Genomic DNA, 6,000 nt, shown 5'->3' on the forward strand with positions numbered 1-6,000 from the left:
GATGTAGTTGTGACAGTCACAAGTACTATATGTGCATGTACAACACGATCCATGGCTGCAGCCACCCAGTGGCAGATAACAGAAAGCAATAGAGAAGGGTGTTCAATTGCCGCGCCAACAGATCACTCGTTCAGATGATGAAGACCAATGTCACTTTATTTGCATATAGGTCTACGCGTTTCAGGAGCACCTGCTCCCTTCCTCAGGACCGTCAGGTTAAAAATAACATCAAATCTGTCCCACTGAGATCAGACACATCATAAGTAGTCAAAGTGACGTCATAGGAACATCCCTCTTCAGAAAAAAACAGGCGGGAAAAGGGTGCCACGGTGTCAGCTATGACGTTTTACATAAAGACAATAGAAAAACATCAAACAAATAATATCGTATCTGTTGTTTCCTGACAGATCTGTTTCCAACAGATCTGTTTTCGTATCTGTTGTTTCCTTTCTCATGTTTTGGTGGACCTAATGGAGGAGGTTGTTTGCTTTTTCTCCTACCTTTGTGTGTTCTCCTTTGATATGGGTTCACACCTTATTGTTTTATGTATATTTATTTTTTTCACATGTCTTCATGCTCTCTATGGTACGCTGTCTTGGATGATGCCCGACTCGTGCTATTTTTGTATGGTTGCCCCAATTTCTATACTGGTGCCCCGGGTTTTCCCCCCCCCCCCCCTTTTTTCCGCATATCCTGGCATCTGCTATGTTTTTCGGCCGTCACGCATGCGCTGTAGATTAGTTCCCACGGTCTTGAACTTGTTTGACCTGTCGGTTCCAGATACTTATCCTGGACGCATGCTCAGACCGTGTGTTTCCCACGCTCCTGCCCTATAATACACTGTTGTAATGGGTCTTTGCTCATCAGCTATCTTCGTGGTGGTTTTCCTTAGTCCCTTGTTTTTAAACACTTATCTACACTTGCTCCTACCGGAGTCCCAATTAACACCGGTTTTGACCAGAGTTTCATACTCCTTTGGTGGCGACAGAGACTAATGTGTACGTTTCTCCATCTCTGTTTAAATACAGCATGCACTTCATGGTTCTGTGCGCCCATACTTCTTCGGGTTCTACACTGTTTCACTTTTACTCTTTCAGTTTATGTGGTCATGTATGCATATACACGTTTTATTTACTTTCTCCGCCATGTATTCCTTTTTTTTTATATACACATCCCGGTTTTTTTGTAATATATACTTTTGTATTTTTAGTGATTCACAATTTAGAGAGGTGATTTTTGATATTATTTGTTTGATGTTTTTCTATTGTCTTTATGTAAAACGTCATAGCTGACACCGTGGCACCCTTTTCCCGCCTGTTTTTTTCTGAAGAGGGATGTTCCTATGACGTCACTTTGACTACTTATGATGTGTCTGATCTCAGTGGGACAGATTTGATGTTATTTTTAACCTGACGGTCCTGAGGAAGGGAGCAGGTGCTCCTGAAACGCGTAGACCTATATGCAAATAAAGTGACATTGGTCTTCATCATCTGAACGAGTGATCTGTTGGCGCGGCAATTGAACACCTTTCTCTATTGCTTCCAGAAACTGGCAGTAGGTATGGGAGTTGAGCTTCACTCCATCGTCAACCCAAAAAATTCCCACAAGTTCATCATTGATGATACCAGCCCATACCAGTACCCCACCTCCATCAAGCTGGCATCTGAGTTGGAGTGGAGCTCTCTACCCTTTACTGATCCAGCCTCTGGAAAATCCATCTGGCCCATCAAGAGTCACTCTCATTTCATAAGTCCATAAAACCTTTGAAAAATCAGTCTTAAGATTTCTTGGCCCAGTCTTGACGTTTTATCTTATGTTTCTTGTTCAAAGGTGGTCTTTTTTCAGCCTTCCTTACCTTGGCCATGTCCCTGAGTATGGCACACCTTGTGCTTTTTGATACTCAAGTAACATTGCAGCTCTTAAATATGGCCAAACTGGTGGCAAATGGCATCTTGGCAGCTTCATGCTTGAATTTCCTCAATTCATGGGCACTTATTTTGCTCCTTTTTTGCCCAACACGCTTCTTGCAACCCTGTTGGCTATTTGCCATGAAACGCTTGATTGTTCGGTGATCACGTTTCAAAAGTTTGGCAATTTCAATACTGCTGCATCCCTCTGCAAGACATCTAACAATTTTGGACTTTTCAGAGCCTGTCAAATCTCTCTTCTGACCCCTTTTGCCAAAGGAAAGGAAGTTGCCTAATAATTAAGCACACCTTATATAGGGTGTTGATGTCATTACACCACACCCCTCCTCATTACAGAGATGCACATAACCTAATTTACTTAATTGGTAGTTGGCTCTCAAGCCTATACAGCTTGGAGTAGGACAACATGTATAAAAAGTATCATGTGATCAAAATACTCATTTGCCTAATAATTTTGCACACAGTGTAGATGTGCCAAATCTCGCACTTGGCCTCGTCTATTTGCTTTTTAATAAATTGGTGAACAAAGGGCAGTCTTGTTTTTAGTTTTCTCTTTTTATGTATTTCAGGTTTCTAGTTTTTGGACTACATCGGAATCCCTGAACAATAGCAGACCTGCATGGATTTTTTTTCCTAAAATGAACCAGGTAAAGTGAGGGGAGTGCTTTTTTCAAATAAAGTAAATTTGTGTGTGTTTGTTTTCTATTCACTTACTGGGTTAATAATTTAGCTGCCACTACAGTACAAAGCTGACATCAACTCCAACTACCATTACCCTGATTGCCACTGCACAATGACAATTGGGAAGAGCCAAGGTGAAGCGCCAAAATGAGAATTTAATGTGATTCGCTACTTCACGGGTGGGTGCAGGCTGTTTTTTTTAGGCTAGGAAGGGCCCCAATAACCATGGACCTTCCCAGCCTGATAATATCAGCATCCAGGTGTCAGTTTTACTTTTGCTGATTACCATACCAATAAGGAGGACCACATGTTGTTTTTTTCATTTATTTAATAACTATAAAAAGATGCCCAATAAGTTCCACAGGGTGTAATTTTATTATATGTCAGGGCATTGTGCAATTATATTTCTGTCTGTCTCTATCTATTATCTATGTGAAAAACACATGCATAAATGAAGGAAAACACACGTTTTTCACAGCATTTTTCCTGCCAAAAGATACAATTATATTTCTGTCTGTATCTATCGATCTCTATTATCTATGTGTAAACTACATGCAAAAATACAGGGAAATGCACGTTTTTGCACTGCATTTTTACGAACAAGAGATATAGAAATGGTGCAGAAATTTCTGCATCCAAATACTCAACCAGTGCACATCCCCTCAACTTTAGATTGCAAACACACACAATTTTGAAAATCCTGATACAGATGTAAAATTAGGAAAACCCCACTTAATTTCTGCCTGCTCTACCAGTAACCGGACTTGAAAAAACCCACGCTCTATAATTAAAGCAGTTGTCTGGTTTCAGACAATCCCTGTCTCCTGTTTTTTTTTTTTGTAATTAAATAAACTGCTTTACTCACCCTTCTTGGGGCCAGCATTGTGTCTCCATTGCTTTTCCCATGTTTCGTATTGTCAGCCATGATTACGTCACACCGACAGTTGCATCCGTTCAGTAAGCTCACAGCCGCTGAACTTTCTTATTATTTGCAGCATTGTCAACATGATGTCAGCATGACTAACAAAAACAAAAACCATAAGAAGATGCAACGCTGGCCCTGGGGAGAGTGAGTAAAGCACTGTTTTTTTTAACACCAACTATGGTGGGGGACAGGGGTTTTCTGAAAATGAAAAGCCATTTTAATGATATGAACTTCTTCAATGAGAGGTCATGAATACCAAGAAAATTCCAAATAAACTGTATATAAAATACCTGTTTCTTTCTTGCAAAACTGAACTATATTTTCAGGAGCTCCTTTCATGAAAACAGAGAATTTCATTTCTCCTACTGTCTGAGTGATAACAGACATTCGCTGAAGACTTGAGGAGAAGGGGTATTGGTTAACAATGCAGAATCCTTTGACCGGTACCTACCAAAATAATCAGTGTTAGGACCATTTTCATAAGTTCAAGTCCACAACTTGGTATTATTCCCGTATGTACAGAATTTACCCAAATTAAGTTACTAATTTATTTCTCGGATTTTATTTAGTGGCGAACAAATTCTGGTAGACATCATGTTATTTGGAGCAGGTGCTTTACACAATATACTTTGACATTTTCCATTATCAGGAAAATTAATTTCAAGGCAAGAGCATAGGCAAGCATTGCGGCAGGTTATATGAACAGAGATTTGCAGCCTATGATGGGGCCAATACACCTGGAACCATTATAGACCATTTTCATTCATAATGAGCATGTGATTCTTCAGATTGTGGGGTAACACAATACACAAAATATAGCTGATAATTTTCAGAGAAAGCAGTAAGCTGAAAAAAAAGACACCATAGCTGTCGTGTGGGATCCTATATAAAGTCACATTTAAGTTACGTCCTAAATACTACCAGTGTATTTTGTATGCGCAGTCAATAATACTTTGAAAAGTAAATATATTTAAATCCATTTTCATGGAAAACTAAAATGAACTACTCAATTTGTGAAGAAAAAATGATAAAGTTTAATAAAACAATCAGCAAAAAAAAAGTAAAAGAATAAAACAAAATTCCTTCAAATTCATGTCTCTGTGATTGATGGAGACAGCCTGAGCAAAAATAAGCGATTTTGGGCAGGCCCATAGATTGCACGAAGTGTCAGTGCTTAAGGCCCATTTCACACGTCAGTGATTCTGGGACGTTTGTGCTTTTTTTTTAAACGTACCAGAATCACGGACATACGCAGACCCATTATAATGAATGGGTCTGCTCACACGTCAGTGATTTTTCACTGCACGTGTCTCCGTGCGGCATACACCCGTGTGCGTGATTGCTGCATGGAGACATGTCCATTTTTTTCTGGCATCACTGATGTTCCACGGACCACGCAATGGTGTGGTCCGTGAAACACGTGCCAGAAAAAAACGTGCATTTAAAATAATAAACATTTTAACTCACCCGGCTTCAGGCGCGCTCTCTGCAGCCCGTCCTCCCTGCTGCTTCTAAGCCGGCTGATTACTGTCACGCATATTCATTATGCGCGACACAGCCGACCCGGAAGCAGCTGCTGCGGGGGTCACCGCCGGCCGGATGCTGCACCGCGGGAGGATTCAGCACCACGGAGAGCGGGAGCGGGCACAGGTGAGTTGATTTCTAAGTGCAATCACGGGCCACGGAGAACGGAGCCCGGATTGCACTTAGACAACCCACGTGTGCCGTGATTCACGGCACACGCAGGGACATGTGCGTGTTTTACACTGACGTGTGAAACGGGCCTAACTGACACTCAATTCAGATGGACTTGCTTTTCTCAGAATCCTTGAGGTTCCAATCATAACTATTCTTTTGATAAGTGAAAAATTCTGGATCATTCCGTATAATTATGCCAGATCCATAGTATGTGCAATATCCTTGGTTTGAGCCCCAGTGACCAAATAACTCTTAATGGAAACACCTAAAGCAAATGTAGACATAGTCTTACCAAAGACACATAAACAATTGAGCAGTGCACATCTCGTGTTTAATACATATGCCACTCCATAAAGGACTTTCAGAAAAAGTTTTCAATTTTTTTCTGATAGTCTTACCAAATCATTTTCATTTGATTTTAGGTCCAGATAACTTACATTCAGTGTGCGTGATCCTGGCCTGACAATAGAATATGAACTAGATTTGCCATTTGCATTGCATTCTTCAAGCTCCTAAAAAAAAGTTTAAAAAATGTAATAAGATATAGGAAATATGCTTATTTCAACTATCATAGTACTAGATCAATATTACCCAGCCGGTTCCTTCAAACATCTTCAGATCTAGAGGATCTCCATGTATTTTTCCATCCATTAGAACCAATGAATGACAACTGGCCATTGCTCCAATCAATGGGCTCCAGGGTAAAGTACAATCAGGCGCAATGGACACTGCTTCCTGAAAACTGATAGACATGAGAAGTGAGCGATA

The 6,000-nt window shown here is 40.5% G+C and overlaps 1 pseudogene; it reads right to left on the bottom strand.

Moving 5' to 3' along the window:
- LOC142297273 (putative cation-transporting ATPase 13A4) overlaps positions 1-6,000 on the bottom strand; it is a 332,303-nt pseudogene that overhangs the window by 214,801 nt on the left and 111,502 nt on the right.

Source organism: Anomaloglossus baeobatrachus, chromosome 3, assembly GCF_048569485.1.
Source record: "Anomaloglossus baeobatrachus isolate aAnoBae1 chromosome 3, aAnoBae1.hap1, whole genome shotgun sequence".
Lineage (NCBI taxonomy): Eukaryota > Metazoa > Chordata > Amphibia > Anura > Aromobatidae > Anomaloglossus > Anomaloglossus baeobatrachus.